The sequence below is a fragment of the Lissotriton vulgaris genome, chromosome 4_1, assembly GCF_964263255.1.
Source record: "Lissotriton vulgaris chromosome 4_1, aLisVul1.2, whole genome shotgun sequence".
Taxonomy (NCBI): Eukaryota; Metazoa; Chordata; class Amphibia; order Caudata; family Salamandridae; genus Lissotriton; species Lissotriton vulgaris.
Window position 1 is genome coordinate 1,234,997,277 of NC_141691.1, and position 25,863 is coordinate 1,235,023,139.

A 25,863-nucleotide genomic window follows, 5' to 3' on the forward strand; every position below is an offset into this window, starting at 1 on the left:
GTGCTGTTGTTGCAGTAGCTGCTCTAGCCGGTGAATATTTCCTTCTCCTTGTGACACATATAGGTTGCCCTTGAAGTTTTTGAAATGTATCCCTTTGGTCGTCCTATTCTGGATGGGGAGCAGCCCTTTGCAGCTCTGCGTCCCACTTCAGTTGGGCCTGTTTGTTTCTCTTGTTCCACTAAGAGCAAGATAGTGTTCATTGTGATAATTTTGCTTTCCCTGCTGGTTGGATTTGGGGTGTTATTCTTCCTAGAAGAGGAATATCCTGTGCATGCTTGAATAAGTGCTGTGCTGGCACCTCCTGAACATATTTTTGGTACTCTAGCGCCTCAAAAAGAGGAACACCCAAAGTCTTACAAAGATAATGTCTTTATTCAAACGTTGCACCTAACACATGCTTTTTATAGTACAACAAAATGTTGGGTGTGTGGGCTGTTACCTTTTGTCACGCATCAAAGTGAGAACTTTCTGCCATGCCCTTACCCAATGTTCACAGTTGTCAGGGACGGTTCACTTTACTTAGTTTGATCCGCCCCTTCTTGCAAGTTGATTCCAAATGAAGTACTATTCCTGTTCTTTGACAATGAATGTGTACTCTCATCATAGGTCCCCACCTGGTGTTTTCCCTGGGGATGGCAGGTTCAATCGAGTATTCTTGAATACTTGCATCAGGGCAGCAGATAAGGCAGAAAGGCAAACAAAACAGAGATGGATAGAGATAGGTTTTCCCAGTTCAATGTATCAGAATAATACCAATCCTTCCAAGCCCGCAATATCACTGAAGATAAGCCCATACCCCTGGCAGTAGTAGATGTACTGGTTCATTTCTATGCTCAAGGGATGGGAGACATCGATGTGGGTGACAGTAGATGCAACACCACTTCCATATCAAGTCAACCTTTATCCCACCACCTAATGTTTATTTTATTTGTGGTGATCGTGGTTATGTGTGGCTCCCTGAAGGATAGTCTGGGAGATGTTACCTTTCATACCTCCCTCCCCCAGTTTTTCTAACCCCTCCCAACTACAACTACCATAGGAACCACCGACTACAGCGCCGGAGTGCCTAGGCTCCTCGGCTCAAGAGAGTAGTCAGTGCAGACGATATTGTTCAGACAGATACCTCTCTACAGCAATTCACTAACATAATGAAGGGAATTCTGCCATTCTGGGTCCCATGTTTAATAGCCGTAATATTCGGTGCTTGGCCAGAGTAGTTGAGGGAGTCAATAATACTACTGCAGGCATACTGATCAATATTACAGTCGAGCTTCAGGCTACGAGACTCGTTGCTCTCTAAAATCGGATGTTTTTAGAAGTCATTCTGGACGATAGGGGTGGAGCTTGCCGGGTCATCGGAAGTAGTTGTTGTGTATACAGCCCTGATAGCGCCCCTTCCATATACTCTGCATGCAGAAATTGCACAGACTTGCCTCAGAGATACACCAGGATAAAGGTTCCTGATCCCTCTCTGGGTGACTCTGGGGTCTATTGACATCATGAGGTTGGAAGATCCTGATGATTCTAATAGCTACAGCAGGTGTCATCTTCACAAGTTGCTTATGATGTATTAATTGCCGCCGAGCATGTTGCACTTGTGTGAGCAAGCTCACCCCTAATCCTCGGTTCTCAAGATGTGATAATAAAGTCCCCACTGTGATGATGCAGGGTATCCAGGACCTCATGCTTATAGATGAGGGAATTTTTTAATACTAGTTGCAATTCCATATCACATGCGCTGCCTCCTCTCCTATTGCTACATGATTGCTACATAAATACCTATGCTTTTGCTTCCCCCTTAGAATTTTAAAGACCCTATCAGATAGCCACATAAAGCATTTAGCTACATCTGCTAAAAGGAGGGTCTGTTAGGTTTGAAATCCCCATTCCCACAATGCACTTGTTTCATGTAATATTACAATAGCAATGCATGGCTAAATAAACAACATGTGTGCTCACCCTGTGCAACCCACTGAGTTATCCCTGCAAGGTGTAGGCTTCAATTAGCAAGCGTGACTCCATTTTGCACTTCATAACCTCCATTAGGCTGCTTAGACTGTGCCCAAGTTAGGCCTCGCTGTCAAATCAATTCGCCTCAGGAGAACACTGTATTTTGTTATTATTTTCTATGTTGCTCAAGGCTGTTTTCTAACTTGCTAATAAATAGGCTGTTCTGCCCTGCCATACTTATCTGAATGTGTAATTACTGCTCCCACATTAGGAGATGCTAAGACTTGGCACTGTGGCCTTGGAGCTGTGTTGGCGTATACCCATCTGGTGTTAGCTCTTCCTACTGTGCCTCTTTATTCATGTTCAACCCGGGCCGGTATTTTTCCATAGTGGGCATAGTTGGGGTTTTGACTAGAGGAATGATTATCCACTGTAGACGGTTGGGGGTCCAGTCCCTCAGCAGACATCTTAGGGTGCAGGTCATGATGGACTCCTCTGCAGAGGATTGCTAATAAAACTAACTACTTGTATTCTCTAATGTCTGACCGACTCTTCATTCTTGGGAAGGCATAGCAGGTGGTTGTAAGTAACCCGCGTGGCACCTAAGGGCCCCATCCTTCAATAAAATCTGTATCAAAACTAAAATGTTGAGTAATGCTTTGATTGATGCTCAAGATGGTATCCCTAAAATCTAGACTGATTTTAGGAGGCTGATAACTCTGCACAATATGGAGGCATTGATCAACGTGGCCCTGTGGGTCATGTTGTTGTTTTGAAGTTGTCATGTCATGCAATGTCTTGATTGGTGTGATTGAGAGAGATTACGGACTGAGATGTTAAAAATGGAGGATTGTTTTAACTACATTCCCAATTGTAATGCAATACATGGTCTTAGTTTAGATTGTAAAATGGTAATAGGTTATTACACTACTATAAAGAAGGAATGGCATTGCACCAGGGTGTGTTTAGTTTCCTTTTCAATATCTATATGAGTGATACAAATGAGGATAATTGAAGCAGAAACATTTTCTTGTAGAGTAAAAACAAGTCCTTTATGGCCCTGAGACTTCAGAACAGGGTGCAAGCCAGCAAGCACTTGGGGTCATTCTGCGTTCAAGTGAGATGGGCCCAGTCCTTGTCCTGAACAGGGCTATGATCAGCAGGCATCAGTGGAGCTCAGCAAAGCAGAAAACAGTTCTGTCAGGACAGCTGTCAAGCAAAGTGGCAATCTTTGTAGCACATCAGTCCTTACTCTTGGCAAAGTTCTTCATAGGTCCAATAGTGTACAGTCTTGGTAGGGTAAAGCCAAAGCAGTTATACCTAGGTGTGCCTTTGTAGTAAAGGAGATGTCAAAGCAAGTCTTTCAAGTGCACAGGACCCGCTTTAATCCCAGCCCTGTCTGCCAGACTATCAGTGGGGGATCAGCCCTTTATGTTGAACACAGGTCACTGCCTATTCAGGTGAAGATGCCAGCTCCCTCTCCCTCTTCCTGCCAAGGAAGAGCTATCAGGATATAGATGGATGCAGAATGGTTATCTTTTACACCCACCCTTCCTATGTTTGTGACTGTCAAGAGAGATATGTATTGGATAAAGGCTGCAAGGCACACAGAGCGGTAAGAGCAGAGAAACGTCCACTTTCTAAAAGTGGCATTTCTAAAACAGATATGTAACATTCAGCTTTACCAGTAAAGAGGATTTATCATGACCATTCCAAAGATATGAAATATGATGCAGCTACTCCTTACTAACTAGGAATTATAGTTTAAAAGTTTTTTAAGGAAATGCCAATGCTATCCTCTGAGAGGAGTAGGCCTCCCACAGTGAAAAACAAATTCAGCTGTTTTTCACTACTAGGACATATAAAACCTATAAGTACATGTCCTACCTTTTACTTACAAAGCTACCTGACTTTAGGGCTACCTAGGGACATCCTTGGGGTGATATAGATGTAATATAAGGGGTGTTTGAGACTTGCAAGCTGTTTTAAATGGCAAGTTGATGTCTCAGTTAACTGTACTCACAGACCTTGTAATGGCAGACCTGAGACATCTTTTAAAAGCTACTTGTGTGGGTGGCACAACCAGTGCTGCAGGCCCACTAGGAGCATTTAGATTACAGGCCCTGGGTATATGTTATACCACTGTACAAGAGAATTATAAGTTAACTAATTATGCAAATCATGTATACTCCAGTGTCACCATGTTTAGAGGAGAATCACATGCACTTTAGCACTGGTAAGCAGTGGTAAAGTGCTACAACAAAAAGATACAGCAGAAAGAGGAGGTAAGCAGGCAAAAGGTTGGCAAAGGTTTTGATGCAGCGTTGGAAAAGTGACTGAGTGGAATCTTGTAGATGTCACTCAGGCACTTTACCGAGGCTTTACTACGCTGGAACATGCCCCCCCGTGCGCAGGAATGCCCACATGAAACCTGACTCAGGTTTCATGTGGCCCAGGGCTTTACAACGTGATGCATGTCCCTAGATGCTTGACTTTGTAAATAGGGCGCAACATGGCGCATGGTTTACGCCGCTGCTGCATTACAGAAGTGATGCAATGACGGCGCAAAAGTGGCACAAGGGGCTCGGAATCTGCCCCTTATTTTTCAATCTATTGTGATAAAATATTATGCATTTGATTGTGCCCTACATTCATTAGAATTTGTAGTGGCTCAGAGTTCACACAAGTAGTTTTTAATTGGTTTGACCAACTTTCAACAAGAACACCACATGTGCTCATAGGTGTTAACATCTTCAACTTTGCGACTGTCAGCAAATGAATATATAATTTAATTGAATTTTTGTTTACAGCTTATGATGTGTATTTATTTACTTGAGCCCTTATAAGTAAAGAAAGAAATTAGTTTACCAAATGCCCTAGTTAACAAACCAAATTTGCCCATCTGCCTAAAATATGCTGTCTATTCAAAAATTGCTTTGCACACCTGCTTAAAAGCCTGCACAACATCGGTGTGGTATTTGTTCAGCACAAACCAAGCTGAGAGGTAGACCCAGAGGCATGGAAGAGCTGCATAGGACAAAATACAAAGACAAGGTAAATGTTTGATTCATGGGGTAGCTGTTCTCTGAGAAGGTAAAAGGAATGTACTGGGATATAGGTTGCTCCTAAAGAGATGCGTCTTCAGCTCTTTCCTATATTAGAGCAGAACTGGGGTAGTGATGATAGATACTGGCATGTTCTTCCATATTCTAGTTACAAAATGGAGAAGGTCAGTTTGATTGTTTTTTCTGTTTCTCTGTCACCAGTCTGATGATGTCCTGGCTGCAGGTGTGGGTGGAGCAAATTGAAATGATTGCATGTGACCCAAACAAACAGGTTGGTGCCAGCTGTGATAGCTTTGAAGGTGAAACAGTTGCTTTTGAAGATGGTGTGTGCTGGCAACAGAGGTCAGGTAAAGCCTATGCTGGTGGGGTTAATCTTGTTATACTGTCATTTAAGGAATCTTGTTACAGCATGCTTGAAACCTTTAAGTAGAGCAATGCTGAAGTCTGCGAGGCTGCAGAACAGAATGTTGCCACAGTTCAACAGCACAAGGGCTTCAAATGCAGTTCTCAAGTATCTTTCTCAAATAATGGTTTCATTGTTCTTGGTATAGACGCCTGCTAGTAGAACATCTTGATTTTCTTGAAGATGTGTTTCTTTAGGGGGAGGTCGATGTCAAGGATGAGTGAGAGTAACTTAGCATTCAAAGAAAGTAGGGTGCTCAAATCCATCCAGGATGATGTAATTGATCCAGGTTTAGAAAAGCTGTTGATTGTTGTTCTTGGTGAGTGGTAGCATTTCAGGCTTCGGGAGGGGTAGTTGACCTTCTGGTGGGTGGTGGGCATCCATATCTGGTTAAGGTGGTGCAGTGTCTGAGGTGTTGGATGCCACAATCAAAGTGGTGTGTCAAAAACACAAAATGTATATCTACAATTAACACTGACTGCACAGATAAATGTGGCTTGAAAAAATTATATTCATTTAACCTCTTTGCTGCTAAGCACTCTCACCAGCCTCAAGTGGTACTAGGACCTCTCTGGGAGGTTTGGGGCACTTCACACTGAAACATTCATGCCCTTTTTTCCACAAAAGGTACCCACACCAGGGTGAAGATTTGCTAGCATTTGACACAGCACAATGTAGTAAGACAACTTACTGCACTGCATCAAATACAAGAGAAAAGGAGTGCACCATATCTTCATCTCTTTCTGTACTGGCACACTAGTGGCTGTCAATCACCAAAGCAGGCGCCCTTGAACCATTGGCAGTTAAATGTTCTTACACAGATAGCATATGTCTGTGTAGTTTTCTGACTGCTGGGCCTGAGGGGGCACAGCTGTCAGAAACCTGATAGTCCACCCGTCAGGAAGTCATAATAACTTTATTTCACCACTACATATGGCATAAAAAGTATTCTAAAAACAATAAACCAATTACAATTTAAATTATTAAAAATGTCAAAACGTATACAAAGACGTTAATAAGAGTTAAAATCATACATACAGTAAAATAAATTTAATTATTAGGAGGTTCATCGCTTACTTTACCCCTTTCTCTTTAAACATACAATCATCAATGTACAGTTAATTTTCTTCTTCTTATGGCAGACAGGAGGAATGAGGCTACACAATAACAGACAGAAGGGTGTGACAATAATTGGAGATAATGCAGCAGTGGACAACATTGGCTAAAATTAAGTTTACATATGAGTTGTAAAATATACCTTTTCCTTTCGTCTGCGTAGAAATCACAGAAGAACAGGAAATGGAGGTTGTTCTGGGGGTATTGATCATCATATGGACAAAGTGGCAGTGCGGTGATAGAATATGTATTGGCTGGATAGCCTAACATCAGGGGGATATTTTGCATCCAGAATCTCAAAAAAACATATCTTTGTTGATAATTAGAAACTGATGTTAAATATGAGAACACATGGGGCCCGATTCACAGAATGAACTTAAGACTCAATCCTAAATTTACTACTATTTTGGTATTCACAGAATGCACTTACTACTTTTGGCATTCACAGAATGCACTTACTACTTTTGGCATTCACAGAAATAACTTGCTACTTTTGGTATTCACAGAAGTTAGGATTTTGTCTTAAGTTTGTCTTAAGACAGACTTAAGACAGACTTAAGACAAACTTAAGACAGACTTAAGACAGACTTAAGACAAAATCCTAACTTCTGTGAATACCAAAAGTAGTAAGTTCATTCTGTGAATACCAAAAGTAGTAAGTGCATTCTGCGAATGCCAAAAGTAGTAAGTGCATTCTGTGAATACCAATATAGTAGAAAGTTTAGGATTGAGTCCTAAGTTCATTCTGTGAATCGGGCCCATGGTTATCTATGTTCAGTGTTCAAAGGTATTGATTAACCTTAAACCTTTTGCGGTCCCTCTCCCATCTATCTCTGCTCAATCTGTCCAGTGATTAAGATTTCAGTTCTGTCCTAGGGAATGCCATGCATGATTCGGGGTCTGTAAACAGCTTTCCGAGGGCAATGGCTTTTAAGTTGAACTGAAAGTATTCTAGCCACCGTATTTTAAATGCCCTGTCTAATTTCAGGCAATCTTTTACAAAGTCCCTGGTTAAATTCAGTGGGTTTTTTTCCAGACCGAATGTCATAGCAAAATGTGTGTGATTTGTATGTGGTCCGTAATATAGGGGAGCTTACATTCGCAGTGGACATTATATGAGGAAAAGGTTTGGGGAAGAGAGCCTAATCTTCTCAGAAAGCTGTCCTCTAAAGTTTGAAGTTTGGATATAATAGTCAGACCCCATAAGGCGGCCCTATACATTACAACTGACACTACCTTTGCCTGGTAAATCTTTTTTATGGTGTCAATTGGTTTTGATCCAAGCTTTTTTATGAAGCTAAAGAGCCCTCCCATGGTTCTTTCCATTTGAAAACCTCTATTGATCACCATACTTTGCTAGTTATTCTCCCTATCAAAAGTGACCCCCAGATAAATAAAGGTTTCCACAACATCAAACGTTTTCCCTTCTATATGTATTTTGGGATATTTCTTTAGCTTTTTGCCTGCCACGAGAACAGAGGACTTTGATTCATTTTCTCTTAGTGCTGAGTTACCCATAAAGGTTGTATACTCCCCTAAATGTTTTGGAGTGCATTGCAGATTTGTGCCAGCACTGAATCATTTGCATAAAGCAAGACGGAAACTGCGGATGAGTAAACAATGGGAACATCCATAGAGGATCCCTCCAGAGCTTGCTCTATGGTGTTAGTGTATAAGGCAAATAAAAAAGGGCGAGAACTCATCCCTGTCTCAGTCCACAGGTGCTGTTAAAGTGTCTTGTGCACTCACCCTCTCTGCCACACCTGACACAAGTATTAGCTTCAGCATACATCCAGAGTATAAAATTAATTATTGTTATGTCAGCTCCCATTTCTTCCATGATGTTCCACAACTTAGAATGAACTACGCAATTGAACGCGACTGACAAGTCCATATAGGCCATGTACAGATGGCCGGTCTTGGCTGCCGTGTATTTATCTATAATCAAGTTTAGATTTAGGCATTCATTGATTGCCCCCTTTCCTTGTCTAAACCTATATTGGAATGGGATTATAATGTTCCTTTCAGTGATCCATACCTTTAACCTATTTCGAAGAAGCCGGCCCATTAATTTGGCAGTTGAATCCAATAAAAAGACTGGTCTCTAGTTTTTTTGGTTGACCATATACCCTTTTTTTAAAATGGGTATATGACTGTCTTTTTCCAAGAAGATAATACACCCATCCTTGCAATGACATTAAAAACGTTAGTAAGGAGTAGGGCCCAGAGTTCCTGATTATCTAGGAAGAAATCTATCGCGACACCATCAGGTCCCGGTGCTTTTAGCCTAGTGCACTGTTTCAAGGCATAGTTCATTTCTTCAAGGCTAAATGGTGAAAGGGCTTGTAGGGAGGACACCAGGACAACTGTGGACGAAGTGGGTGCCTCTCCAGAATCCCCAAATGCTGTTTCGAAGTGGGCCACCCAGGCGTTTTCCGGGGCAGGCGTATCTAAGGGGATATCTGTGTCTTCTTTTACAAAAGGGACATTTATTACGCTCCAGAACCTTTTACAATCGCACATTACTTCTATGCTTTGCAATTTCCCATGCCTCCTCTTTCAATGCCTGCAATCTTACTAACCTTGTATGTTTATAGGTATGACAGAACCCGCCAGCTCATCATTCAATCTATGATCCTTGCCCGGCTGGACTATGCCAATGTTTTACTCTTGGGGGCTAACAAAGCAGAACTAGCAAGACTGCAACGTATCCAAAACTCGGCCGCCAGAGCGGTGGTTGGCCTCCCACGCAGGTGCTCTGCCAGAACCACCATCCGCAACTTGCACTGGCTACCAATTGAATCTCGCATTCATTTCAAAACCCTTACCATGGCATTCAAAATCCTCAACTCTGACTGTCCTGAACTCTTACGCCCGCTTCTGGTACCCTACACTCCCCAGCGCACCTTGCGCTCACTGGGACAACACTTCGTAACGGTCCCCCGAATTAAGCTCTGTAGAACGGGTGGACGTTCCTTTAAAGTCTTAGGGGCAAGACTATAGAACTCCCTACCTCTACACATCCGCACCCAAACCAATCTGACTGCCTTCCGAAAGGAACTCAAAACCCATCTCTTTTCTGTCATCTAGTTCTGTTGGCTATTCCATCTTCTCCTCAGGTACTGGTTAGGTCAGCGCCGGGATGCTCCGTTGCTGGGGCAGCTGTTTGCGCTTTAACAAATAAATAACATAACATAACATAACAGAGATATCTCACCAGAGTGGTGTCTCGTGAGATTGATTGCAAAGCTATGTGGAGTAAACTTAGGGCTTTGAAGTAAGCACCATCAAACCACTGTACCTGCCTTTGTTTAGTGTGTATTTTAAGACGGAGAAAGTTCTTTTTAATTTCTGCTAAAATATGGTAAAAGCTAAGGGTATTGTTGTATCAATTGGGTTTAAGTCTTAACACTTATCAATGTCTTGCCTCATTTTAAAAACAACACCTCCAATACAATTTTGTCTATTAACTGTTCCCATTTTAGAGTGACTCAGTTTGTCTTCCCAGTGATAAGTCTGAGTAAAGGATTCTGAGTAGGTTTTGGTCTTTGGGCACATTGCATATGAATAGCAATCGCCGCGTGGTCACTAAATGTGTTAAAGGTTATTTTTTATGCAAGAACAAGGCTCTAATCGTTTCAGAGGTCAATATATAATCTAACACTGAGAAATGGGACCCAGTGGAACCGTAGGATCTAACTAGGCATGAGCGGATTTTGCGGATTGGCAATCCGCGAATTTGCGGATTTGCGAACTCGCAATCCGCAAAATCCGCGAATTCCCGCGAATTTGCGGATTTTTTTTTTTTTTTGTGTTCGCCCGTGTTTCTGCCAGTTCGCGAGGGTTTTTACAATTTCGCAATTTGCGAACTTACCTGTCGGGTCGCAAGTTTTGCGAACTTGTTGTTTCTACGTGTCCAACCTGTTTGGGACACTCTTCTTCATCACTGCCACTCTCTGTCACCACTGCCACTCTCTGACTACTCATGCCACCCTCTGGCCCACCCATGCCACCCTCTGTTTCATCACCACACCCTCTGGTTGTCCAGTGTACATTATTTTCGGCAAAGCAAAGCACACCTTCCCTGCCTCAAGTGACCTGAATTAATTTGGGGCTGATTAATGTGTCACAGAATATTTTTTTAGCTGGCACCTGCTTCCTTAGTGCGCCCTGATTAGTGATCTTTTGCACTTGCTAAGTGCTTTCATTGTTGCAAAATTAGTTACAACACCTGCCCTGCCCCAACTGACAATAATGAATTAGGGGCTGATTAATGGATTTTAACTTCCAGCCTGGCTCCTGCTTGTCTCCCTTAGCTGTAATTCATGACCTTTGTGGCATATGTGTAACTATTCTGAGGTTCAGAGCAGGGTCACATAATAGTTTCAACTGGCAACTGAACTCTGGAGGGGCCCCTCAGGAAGCACTACAGGAAATGGCTACTAATGATGTGCCTGAACTTTTGAACCTGGTAAGTAGTTACTTTCAGTTTTGCTTAGATCGTATTTCTGCAATTTCGCACTTATTCGCGGGGCGCGAACTCACGCGAACAGTGCGAGCAGTGCGAGCAAAATCCGCTGCTCGCGGATTTGCGGATTTTGCAGGAAATTCGCAAATCTCGCGGATTGCGGATTTCCCGAAAATCCGCAAAATCCGCGAGCGGAACGGATTTTCCGCCCATGCCTAGATCTAACTAGCCCAAGGTACTGTTACAGGATTTATGATTTCAAGATTAAGCTTTGCTAATAGTCTATTCAGACTATCTTCATACTCATTATGTTTAAAATGAAGAGGGCACTCCCCATTCTACAGTTATGAGAATTAAAATTACCCGCCCACAAGACCTTTTGGTTGGGAATTAGTGAGCAGATTAATATCCCTATCCAAGGGGGCTAATACTGCTGGCATATTAATGCAGAAGCTATTATCATAGAAATTAATGATAATCCAGTCTCGCAATTTATGCTCTTTATAAGTTTCACATAGCAGTAGGTGATAATGGGACAAAGTGTCTATTAATTCCTTTATCTTAAGCCGCACTACATTAGACACAAGGGTTAATAATCCCCTACTATGTTGAGGGGCAGCTAAGGGCACTGTGTGAGTCTGGTGGGAAGAGTACCCATCTATATGGATGTCGCCGGTTTCCCATGATTCTTGGAAGCATAAGATATCATACTGTATTACCAGTGCTATCCAATCAAAGATGACTCTTTTCTGGTTGCAGCCCACTATATTCCAGGAGATATTTTTTAAATAATTTGGAACACTAGCTATGTTTGGCTCAGTGTTAATACCTCTACATCAGGTAGGATTCTTAGAATATTATGTAGTCAATCACATGATTCCTGATCTTGCAGTGGAACATTCCTATTATTGAAAGGTAGCACAGAGTTCTCTTTTACAAGAGAGTGATTTAGAAAGGTGCTGATGTTGGGTGCCAAATAGGTGGGATTAACAGGGGGATTAAAATAAAAAACATTCGCGTGTACAGGTGCAATAATGCTACAAGGTTTATAAAAATAGCCTAATGGTAATGCAAAGATCTCAGTATCAAACAATGGAATGTTGGGCAGTGCCCACAACAATTCAGCCACCAAGTACTTATTATTTGATTTTATAACAATGCAGTCCCTTCTTATTATCTTCTTTGAAGGCCCCACCCACTTTACTCTTCTTGCCATTATTAAGCGTTAGTAAATATTAACCCCACCAGTATAGAATCTAGTGATCTAGTGTAGGACTTTGTACAGCAATTGGCCCATTGTTTCCTGTTGACTAGGCTTCAGAGTCGGGATACTTGCTAAAATAAGTACAAAGGGGCATGCAGCTGGGTGAGATCCATAGTCTCTTCATATTTTGGTGGGGAAATTTGCTGGGGGAGTGTGCGCCCATACTAGGTGGTGGGACCTAGGTGTCCTTATTCACTGTCTCCCGTAAGGACGTGATCCATGTCCACCTGAAAATGTCTACTTCTCCACTCCTTCTGTGTCCTTCCTCCCTTATAGACATGGGGTTAAGTGTTAGTAAGTTAGTGGGTAGGGAGAATAGAGTTAATATTGACTCTGCTTGCACAAAGTCTACTGGTTGAGGATTCCCCTGCTCAGATCGGGATATAGTCCCGTTTGGTAGTTGAGAAGAGTGTAATGATAAAGAAACGGGTGCTACAGAGGGTGGCGGGCAGGCAGCAAGTGCCCATGATGTGTAAGGGCGCTCTGGTTCCTTTCCCATAGGCCACTGTCAGTGTCCCTTTTAGTGAGCTGCATTAGAGTCACTTCTATTTTGCTTAATCTGGCTGTGATGGGTTGTAGATTTGTTGAGACAATTGAATAAAGATGTTTAAGCAGTCCGTCATCCGAGGACAGCAGCACAGGCCCGGAAGTAATGGGTATAGTTATGGGAATGGTGTTATCCAAATTGTTGTGGCCACTGACGTTCCCTGGGTTTATGGTTTTAGCATTTTTAATCAGCATCTGTTTTTTAGTCCTCCCCGCTTCTTTTTATTTGGCGGCTCTAACTCTGGTGATTACTCATTAGGATACGTTCTGAGAGGGTCTGGTGAGGCTAGTGTATGGGGAGCAGTAATTGTGTTACCATTTGAGAAAGGCGATAGAGCAGCTGGTTAATTATTTATCATAGTGGTTCGTACCTCTTCTAAGGAGAGGCGCTGCTCAGTTAGCTCTATCTCTTTTTAGAGGACATCCGCTGCTCATGTCAGGAAGGAGTCCAAGGTATCAGTTATCCCTCCTCCCGGCTCTGTGGATTTCGTCTGCCTTCTAGTCATAGCTGATCCTGGTATGTACCTTTATGTGGTTAGGTGGGTCCTTACAAAAAATTATCCCCTTTCAGACTAAAGGTTAGGGGGGTGGCCCAGCCCAGCCTCCTCCAGGCAAAACAGAACAGTCAATTTTGCGCATTGTGAGCAGGGTCTTCACCAGCACCAAGGTGAAGATAGGGGAGTAGGCACCTAAGGACAATTGGATGAGGTTATTCGGATGGCGCGTAAAGGTAAAGAAATGAATCAAAAACTCAATAGTGTATGAATTACAAGTAAAACACCTATATTACTTCTGGCTGTGGATATATAAGCTGGGCTGTGTAGGCTCCTGTGAAAAAGAGAGAGGAGACAAAAGCACTAGTAGGTCTGTTCCTAAGGCTACTGCGGAGTAATATTTATAGAGTATTGAGAGCACAGACAGATTTGGAAGACCAACTAACTCAGATGTCTTCAATGATGTTCATAGAGAACAGGGAGAAAGGCCCAGGTTGATCAGTAACCTGTGGCTGAAGAAGGTGATACATTGTGTCACAAATTGTGTGCCAACATCAGGTTTGGTTCAAAAAGAAACAGTAGAGAAGAGTAATAAACAAAATAACTCCTAACGTGCCACAGGAAGGTAGGGCGTGTTAAGTGTGATATGTGCTAAATAAGGCATCTCCATAATGCTTGGGATATTTTGTGCATTGTGGCATAATACGGCACAACCGAGGAGGGTGTGCTTGCTACCAGCCTAAAAAAACATCAAAATAACAAACAAAAAAACCATAAAAAGCACATCTCCATATGACGATTCGTGTACTCCGCATTGCACGTAATAGGAGGTAAATGGAGGGAGATGTGTTTAATACCAAAATGTGGGGGCAAAAGAACCAACGGCCAAGCACCTAGCACTTTATAATTCACAAACACATCAGTGGTTATTTGAGTGATGTTCAGGTTTCTTTAACAATACTAGCCTAGTTATAACATACATGTGACGATTGGAGCGTTAAGGAAACCTTTAGTTGAAAAGGAGTCAATAAAAGATGGCCTGTCAGGAGAAATTAAAACTTGCACTGTCATGCTTTTAGAAAAGGGGAAAAACTTGCGCTGAAATAATTGTGGTTCATGGGAAGAGCCTGCACATTTAAACTAGATGAAGGGTTCATTACGCAGCACGCTCAGAAAGGCACTCGGCTAAAGGTCAGGGAGTCAAAACATACCTGGGAGCTGCTGGCAGGACTGTGGTACAGCTAACTTAGTGGTCTTGTCAACTGCATGCTTTAAATACCATGGGGCGCCATGCACGTTATGCACGCTGAATCATGACAGGCTGTTTTACGACCTAATTCACTTGGGACGTTTTTACGCAAGAAGGAAAGGGAAGACATCCTTCCTCATGGGGCTGGAACAGGCCTGTCTGTGAAAAAACAGTGCACACTGTTGGGATGATTAAAGGTTACCTCAAATCAAATCAAATCAAAAATAGCAATATTCGATTTCAATTATAGAGAATCACAAAAGCACAGGTAAATTTACATTTTTAAAAGTTACAGATACATAATCATCAAAAACTGTAAAATTCATTTGGAACATCGCAGTGTAGGTTTTAAAGTGTGTATAAAAAGGGAAAAAAAATCAATAATAATATAATAAATTTAATTTGAGACAGTGCGATGCTAGTCTACTGTATTATAAACAGTTAAATCAATTCATTGATAATCCACAGTCATTTTGTCTTCTAGCGTATGCATTCGTTTAAAACTGTGCAATGCTAGTCTTCTGCAATTATAAACGATTAAGTCAATTCATTGATAGTCTATGTCTGATTATACTTTTTAAAAACATTGACACTAAATACATAGTCGTTTCATCTTCTAGCATTTGCATTCTCACAAAGGCCGGTCTACATTGTCTCATACCCCTCTTTCTCAACAAGAGTATTAAGTATTTTCTCCTAGGCAAAGTGTAAAATTTGCAAAACAAAATGCAATGCAACATCGATTGTTCAGATGTACAATCACAGGGGCACAAAATCAAGTTTCTAGACCAGGACTAAACATCAGGGAATGTAAGTAGTCTAAAAAAACTTCCTCCTCTGAATCGAGTCACCAGCATGCGTGAATAGCTACTTTGGACGGAAATCAAATATTGCTGGATACCCTGACCTTGTAGAATCAGATGATTCTCCAGGACATAGATCTTCCTGCCCTCTAGTAGCCAACATTTACTCTCCCAAAAAAGGAGACAGGTATCTTTCAGCTTTTTCTTGATATTGTCGCTAAACAGGTCGGGGAATCAAAGTATTCCGGGTGCCCAATGACTCTCGGAAAGATCTTTATATATATATTAACCAGTTAATTTTAAGAGCCCCCTGTAGTTTCAAACACAACAGGTGATGGACCGAATGTGGATCAATGTCACACACTCAACCCAGTCCAAAGATCTGGGCCCAAATCCATCGTTATTTTGCACTCCACACCACCCTGGGTTAGACAATGGCGATATGCACATCAGCTCTGACCCTGTGCCCCATGGGAACAGTCCAGTCCAAACTACAAAAGCCATGTCCTTCCCAGAACGGAATCAAGCATCCGAGGACCGGACCGGTTTCGAGGTAACACCTCTCATCAGCCCGGCTAGCTTGACTCCAGTGGTGTGGAGTGCCTGGGACCCACGTCTGAGCATCCCCAGCGAACTTAGGGCGGAATATGCAAACACAACAGGTGATGGACCGAATGTGGATCAATGTCACACACTCAACCCAGTCCAAAGATCTGGGCCCAAATCCATCGTCATTTTGCACTCCACACCACCCTGGGTTAGACAATGGCGATATGCAAATCAGCTCTGACACTGTGCCCCATGGGAACAGTCCAGTCCGAACTACAAAAGCCATGTCCTTCCCAGAACGGAATCAAGCAGTAGTAGTTTCAGGCAATCCGTAATTATATCCCTATTTAGTCCAGACTCCTCAGAGGTCCAAACCTTGTGCCACAATAGAAAAGGACTTACCTTGATAAGGTCTGAGATGTAAACTAGACCTAATTCTTTGTAAATGTAAATGTAAATATATTTGAGCTTTTAAAGCGCACTGCTACCCGTAGGTTTCCTGGCGCTGTATAATGCTGGGGAACCCGTCCTGGCTTTCCCAGTGAGATGGTCCCTATTGGGCACCTCCAAGGTGAAGCCAGGCCTCCCCGGCATTGATGGGGCCATTTGTGGAGATTAAGCAAGCTATTGCCCAGAGTTGCTGAGTGGAACCCATGGTTAGAGTGACACTGAGGCGAGATTTATCGAGCCCGCTGACATTGCCAAACACTCTGTCGCATCGGGAATTGAACCCTCGTCCCGGGCCGTCCTCTGCTTCTGGGTCTGCCGCCTCTAACCAGTGAGCCAAACTACTCCACACGTGGCACACGTATGTGGAAGTGGACCTCGGGACTGCTAATAGGTACCTGTGGAAAGCGTTCTCACAAAGTTGGATTTCGTGAGTGTCCGTTATCCCCCAGATGCCTGCACCGTATGTTACAGTGGACACACATTTTGATTTATATATGTCCACCAGGACTTGTACAGGTCGACCCACCAGTTTGTTAGCGAAGTTTCTCAGCGCTCCAATGGCACGCGAGAAAGCTAATTTCCTAGTAGAAGCAGCTGATGACCATGTCCCCTTCTTATCAAAATTTATGCCTAGGTAGGAGAATGTGCTGGTTGTCTCTATCTTAGTGTTTGATAAGAAGATTTTACACACGGGGTTCCGCTTAGTAGTACAACACATACTAAAGGTCTTAGAATTGTTAATTTTTAGACCTTTAGCATTCATGTAGTTTGAGAAGCTAATAAGCAATCTCTGTAGGCTGATTTGAGTCCTGGCCATAATTACAGCGTCGTCCGCATGTAATAAAATGGGTGATGCGAGATCTCCAATTTGAGGGTAATCCTGTCTCTCTTGAGTAAGATAGGATGCCACACTATTTATATATAAATTAAATAAAAAAGGTGCAAGTATGCATCCCTGCCTAATTCCTTTATTTATTGGAAATTTTGCGATACACTCACCATTATTACCATAGCGAACCATCGCACCAGCCCCCCTATATAATTCTTTAATAAAAATTAGCAGATTTTTATCCATACCTAATTGCAGCAGTGTTGACCATAACATTTTGTGATTCAAGCAGTCGAAAGCGGAGCTCAAATCAACTAATGTTAAATATAATTTGTCCCTTTTTGCCACCACATATTTACCTACTATCATTGTTAAGTTTAATCCTTGTTCCACGGTTCCTAATCCTGCACTGAACCCGTATTGGAATTTAGAGAGAATACCCGTGTCATCCGCCCATGCCTGTAGTCTATTTAATATTATTCTTCCCGCCACCTTCATCATCGAGTCCAGCAATGAAATTGGTCTATAACATTTTGGGTCGTTCCGGTCTCCTTTCTTGAAGATTGGAACCACAACGGCCTCTTGCCATGTTGGAAGGAAACCCACTTTATTGCAACTATTTAAAACATTGGTCAGGAGGGGTGCCCACAACTTTGGGAACCCCATCTGGCCCTGGGGCTTTTCCTGCGGCACTCTCCGCTATAGCAGTTTCCACTTCAGATAGTGTAAAGACAATAGCAATTGGGAAATGACCACTAGTATTAATTTCCTCTGGTCCAGGTATTTCAACGTGCACTCTCCCTAAAGTATCGTCTATTTTATACAGTTCTGTAATATAGTTAACCCAGGTGTCCTCATTTATTGCCACCTCTATAGAGTCATTTTTTCTGTCTACGGAAAAAGGGGCATTTACCGCCTTCCAAAATCCTATGTTATCTTTCAAAGAACAGGCTTGATGCAAGGCCTGCCACGCCTCGTGCTTTAGTTCCCTCTTTCTGTTTTTTATTGCACTGTAATACACAGGTCTAGCATTTCTAATTTCAATAACATTTCTGGGTTCGGCTTTAAGTGCCAGCTTTAAGTGTGCATGAGCTTTGCTGCACTCTGAGTCGAACCACTCTTGGACCTTGGGTCTATTTTGCCTTGCGCTTCCTGTGAGAGAGTTACAAATTTCCTCAGAGATGTTACAAAAGGCCAAGATAACTGAGGTACTATCATCGTTATCTGTGAGACATGTTACAAATTTGTTGTACTTATCCCTAATTAAGGTCCCAAAGAAAGCAATAGGCTCTACTTTGTTCCATTTTATACTATAGCCAATCTTTTTCGCTAGGCTTAATCTATGGCTATATAAGTTATCAAATAAGTCGGTGTTTTTTCTATTACGTGCTGCAAGAAGAAAAGAAAAACTGTTTGGGAAATGATCGCTTAATGCCAAGTCACCCGTTTTAAAAGTGGAAACATGTCGGAAATACCTATTAGAAATCAGTACAAAATCTATCACTGAATTGCTTCCCCTGCCATTGAATTTGGGCGCAAAGGGAGCCTGAGGGGTGCATAATTCATTTACAAAGCCCAAATCCGTATGAAATAATAGATTATTAAAACAGGTTCTGGCAGACGTATGCAAAAAATGAGTACAAGGGGCACCTTTAACATCGTTCAAACCACAAGCGCCCAAATCACTGTTAGGACATAAAAAACAATAAAATCCCCCCAGCCATATGACACATCTCCCCTCCCCACAGAGCAATTATCCTCTGGGTTTGTCAAACTTTGTGCAATCTCTTCAAGGACCTTGCTTATCTCTCCCTTCGGGATGTTATTATAAAAGTTAATCACAAATATAGCTTGATTTCCTCCTACATTCAATTCTAACAGCTGATAAAAGTCAGAATCAATTTTAGCTTTCACAGCCGTAATATTCAATGTATTTGTAATATAAGTACAAAGTCCCCCTTTGTTTCTGCCCCTTGTTGACGGGATAGCAGGGGTGTGGAAGGTACGAAAGCCATTTATGTGTATAACTTCCCGTTCCCAGCATTCTTGAAGGCAAATGATGGTAAAGTCTTGTATAAAAGATAAAAACCCTGGGTCCTTGAACTTATTAGATAGCCCAGCAACATTCCAGGATAAGAAGGCAATGGTGTCATCCTTTTTTGTTTTCTTATTTATGACATGGTCGCTATTATTTACCCCCAGGTTTTGACTGACCACAGTGCGTGAACTGTATTGTAAATTCAGTTCATTATCTGTCCTAGCTTTTCCCCGTTTCCTACCTCACGGAAATGCCGGCAATTTGCGAGTGGTACCTATGTTATTTGTGGAGACAATAGGATCATTCCTCTTATACACTTTATCATTTACGATGTCTACATTTTTCCCACCCTTGCTGACATTGATAGGGCTATATTCACTATGTTGTCCCTTATTATCTCTTACCTTGTCTATATTAGGAATCCTAGGTATAGTTGGTAATGGGGTAAGTCAGTCAATCATTTTAAGCGCGCTGTATCTATTACTAGTGGGAAAACCGTATTCCATCCCAAATCCCTCATAATCTTGCTCTTTCATCTGGCCGCTTGCCATGAGGTTCACTTCCCAATGCCTTCTCCCTAGATTATGATTTTTCCTTGACAATTCGGGGGTGTAAAAGTAGGTTAAATTTAGAGGCTGAATTTTGGTGTTAGTGAAGGTAGGCCACTCAGCGCAGATATGCTGTACCGATTGCCTATCCTGGAAATTTACAATAATACATTCTCCCTGGATGTTTTTTCTAGATGTACCCACCCAATTTACTCTACGTTCAAAAAAGATCTGACTTTGAACATAGTGTGGTAAGGGTCTGTGTGCATTGAGCCAGTGTGTGGTTTTATTTTTTAGCTCAAAAAACGATTCATGGCTATCTTTTCCTAGCTCAGGGACCCCTGTTAAAACTATGACGTACGGAACAGATTCCGGGGGAAGATCAACGTTTATAAGTGATGAACCTTGTACCACCTTTTCATCATTAAGTTTGTTTCCATCGCCCCCCTTCCCTTTGTTCTAACCAACCTCTATTGGGTAAACCTTTTTTTCCCTGTAGGCTCGGTGCGTTGTTTCTTTGCGGTCTACTATCACCATTGTTCTGGGAGGGTCCTTTCATCAAATCCACAACACAAGGGTTAGTTATGGGTTTTGACGTGAGCATCTGCACGTTATTTAAAGCTGTGGAAGGAAGGGAATTGGTTTGAGATGTTGGATGTGTTCTAAGTTTATCTTGTTTGTGAAGTTCTAAATTTGATAAAGTCAATTGTTCAATTTTCTTCAACCGCTCTTCAATAACTTTTAATCTGTCTGTGATAGGTCGAATAGAAGAAGCAACAATACCACCTATTTTGGCCCAAAAACCTTCATCAAGAACCAATGGGTCTCGAACTATATCATTAGAGTCGATGTTGTTTTCTCTATGTGATGCAAGGTCCTGATTAGATAGATCCACTGGTATTGGCGCAGGGCAGTTTTCTTTAGGGCTTTTGGCTCGCAGATCCACTGGTATTGGCGCAGGGCAGTTTCTTTAGGGATTTTTCCTCGCTTGCCTCTTTTAGCACCCCCTCCCCTTTCTTTTTTAGTATAGCACCCAATGATTTTCCTGTCGAGTTAGATTTAACTCCGGACTCAGCTAATGTTGATGCACGAGTTGATACCCCGTTCGGCAGCCTGCTCACTTCAGTAACAGCGTCATTAAGTTGGAAGTTAGAAGACCCACTTGCTGTTTGGGTCATTGTGTCTGTAGTGTTTAGGTCAATATCCAGGCATAAAGGGGACGGGTGAATGATGGCTTTTGTAATTGAGCTGCGCTCTGATGATTTTGCCAGGACAATATTACCCAGTGATGAGCGCTTAGTATGGGCCAGATCATGAGAAAGTCGGCGCTCTGTGATATCAATTTCTCTTGCAAGCACGGATGCAGCTCTGACAATAAAGTTGTCAAGTGTCCCCACCACTGAGCCTCCAGAGAGTGCCATAGTATATTTACTTGAGCAACTTGTCATTCTCAGATGCTGTGATGTATCAAATAAACAAAAATCAACTTACTGGCATGTTACAATCTTCAGCCATTTGAGGGGTGGCCCAGCCCAGCCTCTCCTGGCTTGAACGGGCTCAAACAGATCCGCCCTTGGCCAGGTCTTCACCCGTTGCGCGCCTGCACGCTTTCCGCGAAGTGGAGTATGCTATCAAAGAAATAGGTGCAATTGGGAGTGGTGGGATGAGGCACAGTTGAGGAGAAACACAGGCAGCTGGTCCTCGCAGTCCCGCCATTCGTAGATATCCCAAAATCACAGGCAGCAACACCAGGGAATCAAACCACTGCGAGCGGCACCCGTGAAGTGGGGGACGCGAGTAGTTATAGGTCTTCGGCGTGGGAGGGCGGGAAGAGGCACAGCTGAGGAGAAACACAGGCTGCTGGTCCTCGCAGTCCCGCCGTTCGTAGATATCACAAAGTCACAGGCAGCAACACCAGGGAAACAAACCACTGCGAGCGGCAAAAGGTTACCTGAATACATGTTAAAACATGAAAGCGCTTTGAGGGCAAATGGTATTATTAAATTTTAAAAAAGCAATGACTGTCTGTAGTTGGTAATTAAAGGTTAAGCATTAATAGTCATATCTGTCTGCCAGGAGCAGTGCATAATATTAGGTGGGAGAATGGCAATTTTCTGATAAGTTTAACAATTTTATCAGCAATTTCTCGAACTTGAAAAGCAGTTTAAGCAAAATGCATAATAGTCAATTCAAAATTGCAAGGGCGCATTTTGCTGGGTTATAACCCAAATTCACCACCATTTGTAGTGGATCCTTTGTAATGATTTAATGGAGACCTGGGCATGGCGCCCATGTACACTGGCTGTCCATCTCTAAATCAATGGCGCTCAGTTTCTCTGTTGGTCAATAAAACATGAACAATTTACATATGGAAAGAACCATTTCGGCAATGTTTCTGTCTATGATTTTAAGGAATATTGCCCAGAGGGGTCAGAGTAGGATCATGGGAATTGGTATGATCACACAGTTTCTCTCAACTAAGCATTGTATGAAAAAAATATTAAAGTGATAACACATATTACGGGGCTAACATTCTGTTAGCAAGTATAGTAGGTTTTAACAAATATGGCATTACGAGGGTCTACACCTGGCAAGCAGTATGATCACAGAGTAGCTCTTACCCAAGCATTGCATGGGGAAACATATCAAGGTGGTAGCACATATTGGAGGGCCAACAATCTGTTAGCAAGTATAAATCTGGCATCACAAAGGTCTACACATATTTCATTTAATTATTGCATGAAAAATCTAACTGGGGATTTAAATAATTTTAGGGTAATAACATTCTGTCTGCAGATATGGTAAGGTTTGTTACAAACATGGCATTCCAAAGGTCTTCACATGTTACCAAGTAAGTATTAGAAGTGTAGGAAGCTTTAAATAAAATGTAGAGGATTGACATATGGCTCGGTGGAGTCTCTGACTCAGGCTTAGGTATTGGCATGCATTTTTCAAGTATTGTGACCTGTACATGGAGAGGATAAGGTCACACCTTGTGTTGGCCCTAATCGTTATTTACAATGGATAGTTGAGCATATGGTGCATCCATCTCATTCAGACCATCATTAACTGCCTTGAATTGGTCCATCCACTTGCATTCGTAGATGTTCAAAATGAAGCCTAGGTGGCCGCCCGAGCTACTAACTTGATTTCCTCAATGACCATCCATTTCATGGATTCAGGATGGTGGTCAAAGGTTTGAAAATGTTCAACAAGTGGAGCCCCAGTCGATCCGCAGCATATCCTGCTGCAATGTTGAAGTATGGGTGCCTAGACTTTTTGCGTGGTTTGACCTATGTAGGTCTTGTCACAGGGACATTCAATTGTGTAGATCACATTAGACGTGTTTCAGTTGGTATGCGTTTTGAGGGTGATTGAGCAGTTGTTGTGATTGAACTGCTTGATTTCAGTAGTAAGACAACAGGCTTTGCAGCTCCCTCACTTGTAGAGGCCAACTATTGATGGTAGTTGCCACAAGGATTGAATTGTGGGTTGTGACGGTGGTTCCAAAAATGACCCTACCACTTGGTTTTTGATGTTTTTACCCTTTTTATTTCGACGTTCTTTTGGTGTCAGGAGCGATTCCTTAGGATTGTGCCAAGCTCTTTTCCTGGCTCGTTTAACCATTCATGGAGGGTAACCTCTTTTTACCAAACATTTATCGAGATCATCTTATTTCAGAAAGAAAACTTCCTTTTGTGTACAATTTCTCCTGAGCAATTGACCAAAGGGCAAATTGTCGCGTAGTCCCTTTGGGTGGTGGCTGCCGTAGCGTAACAATGTGCTACTTTCTGCGGGCTTCCTGTATAGCGTAGTATATAGGCAGTTGTTTGCTGCTTTCATTGATATATCCAGGAAATCAATGCTCCTTCTGTCCTTGTCCATTTGGTTGTTAAACGGCCTGTCATGATTCAGCGTGCATAAATTGCACGGCGCCCCATGGTATTTAAAGCATGCAGTTGACAGGATCACTGAGTTAGCCATACCACGGTCCTGCCAGAAGCCCCCAGGTATGTCTTGACTCCCTAAACTTTAACCGAGTGCCTTTTTGAGCTTGCTGCGTAATGAAGCCTTCATCTAGTTTAAAAGTGCAGGCTCTTCCGACAGACCAGAATTATTTCAGCACATTTTTTTTCCCTATTTTAAAAGCATGGCTGTGATACTTTTACTTTCGACTGACAGGCCATAATTTATCGACTCCTTTTCAACTAAATGTTTCCTTTAACGCTCCCATAATCACAGGTCTGTTATGACTAGGCTAGTAATGCTGAAAAAACCTGAACATCATGCACATAACCGCTGACGTGTTGGTGGACTATAAAGTGCTAGATGCTTGTCCCACAGGTTCTTTTGCCCCCACATTTTGGTATTAAACACATCTCCCTCATTTATGTCCTTTTATGTTGCAATGCGGAGTACACAAATCCTCATAAAGAGATGTGCTATTTTTATGCTTTTTTTCATGCTTAATTAGGCTGTTAGCAAGCACACCCTCCTTGGTTTTGTGTTATTATGCCACAATGCACGAAATATCCCAAGCATTATTGAGATGCCCCAAGTAGCACATCTCACACTTAACACACCCTACCTTCCTGTGGTGCATTTGTAGATCCTAGTGCTTTTGTCTCCTCTCTCTTTTACACAGGAGCCTACACAGCCCAGCTTCTATATCCACCACCAGAAGTAATATAGCTGCTTTTACTGGTAAGTCATACACTATTGAGTTTTTGATTAATTTCTCTACCTGATTAACCTCATCCTATTGTCCTTAGGTGCCCACTCCCCTACCTTTGGTCCTGAAGAAGGCCCTGCTCAATATGTGCAAAATTGGCTATTCCATTTAGGGGTCGAAACGTCAACATCTTTTCTGTTTTGTTTTGTCAGACATATGTGACAGAGATTATATATCTGTAATTATGTAATGATTTGACATTTAATGCATTCAGCAGGAAACTGTCTGGACAGTATAATCAAATTATCAATGTATAAACATGCGCACTACTGTCCTTCCTCACAATCCCTCCCATGAACTTACCACCTCACCTTTCTATGCACCTTTTTTTTCCCAAAAAAAATTCCACTCAGGAGTTGTTTCCAACTGTATATAAACTGATGAACTGCAATCTTGTGATGAAAAAAAAGCACACTCATTTGGTTGTTAAACTGAATTTTGGTGCTTGACTTTGTTCAGATACAACAGATTAATTATTGTACACATTTATCTGTCTTAAATTGCTCTCCACTGGGACTTTATCTTTTTGTACCATTATCCACCCAGGCCCAGTGGCTTTTTGGGTTACCCCATTGTTACATAACTTCTCACATATGAAGGCATACCCCTTGTAGTTAGTCTGGAGCGAGGGCTAGGGAGGTAGGAATGCTGTGCACTTCATAGGGAAACCTCTTGAAGCTTCTCCCACTTTGAGCACACCAGGTATAAACACTGGACCTCAGACACAAACTCTTCACAACAAGTCTAAACCTGTGAATACTACATAAGAAGGACACCTATGCTGATTTGCTACCAGAAGAACTGGCATTCTGCTGTTCTGTTACTCTGCTGCTCTACTGCTGCTGCCCTGCTTGCTGAGAAAGAAGATTGGACATTCATCTTCCATCCCAGGCTGAAGTGACTCCAGAGGCTCCCAGCAACTGCCCGGCTGACCTGTTGCCTAGATCCGCAACTGGACCTTTAGCTGGCTTCAACTGGAGTGAGTACCTGAGCCCCAACTGGTGTCACTCTGGTCCTGTGGTGCTTCTGAGTTGAGCTCCTCTGAGATTTTTGGGTTCTCCATGAATAGGGCAGTTCAGAGCAAGACACTGCCACCTGTGCCAGCTGCCAATACAAATATCCACTGAACCAACTCTTTGCGCTACAGCACCGACCTCAGAGGTGACCGCGAATGAGAAGCTCCAGTCCCGAAGGTCCATGATGGCGACAGGGTCCCACTAGAAATACATTAAATACCTCCATAGAAAATAATTGAGGCAGATAAATAAAATAAAACAATATAGGAAATAATACAGGGAAAGCCCACAGTCTGGGTGAATATCTCTGTATTGGAACATATGGACAAAAATAAATAAAAAT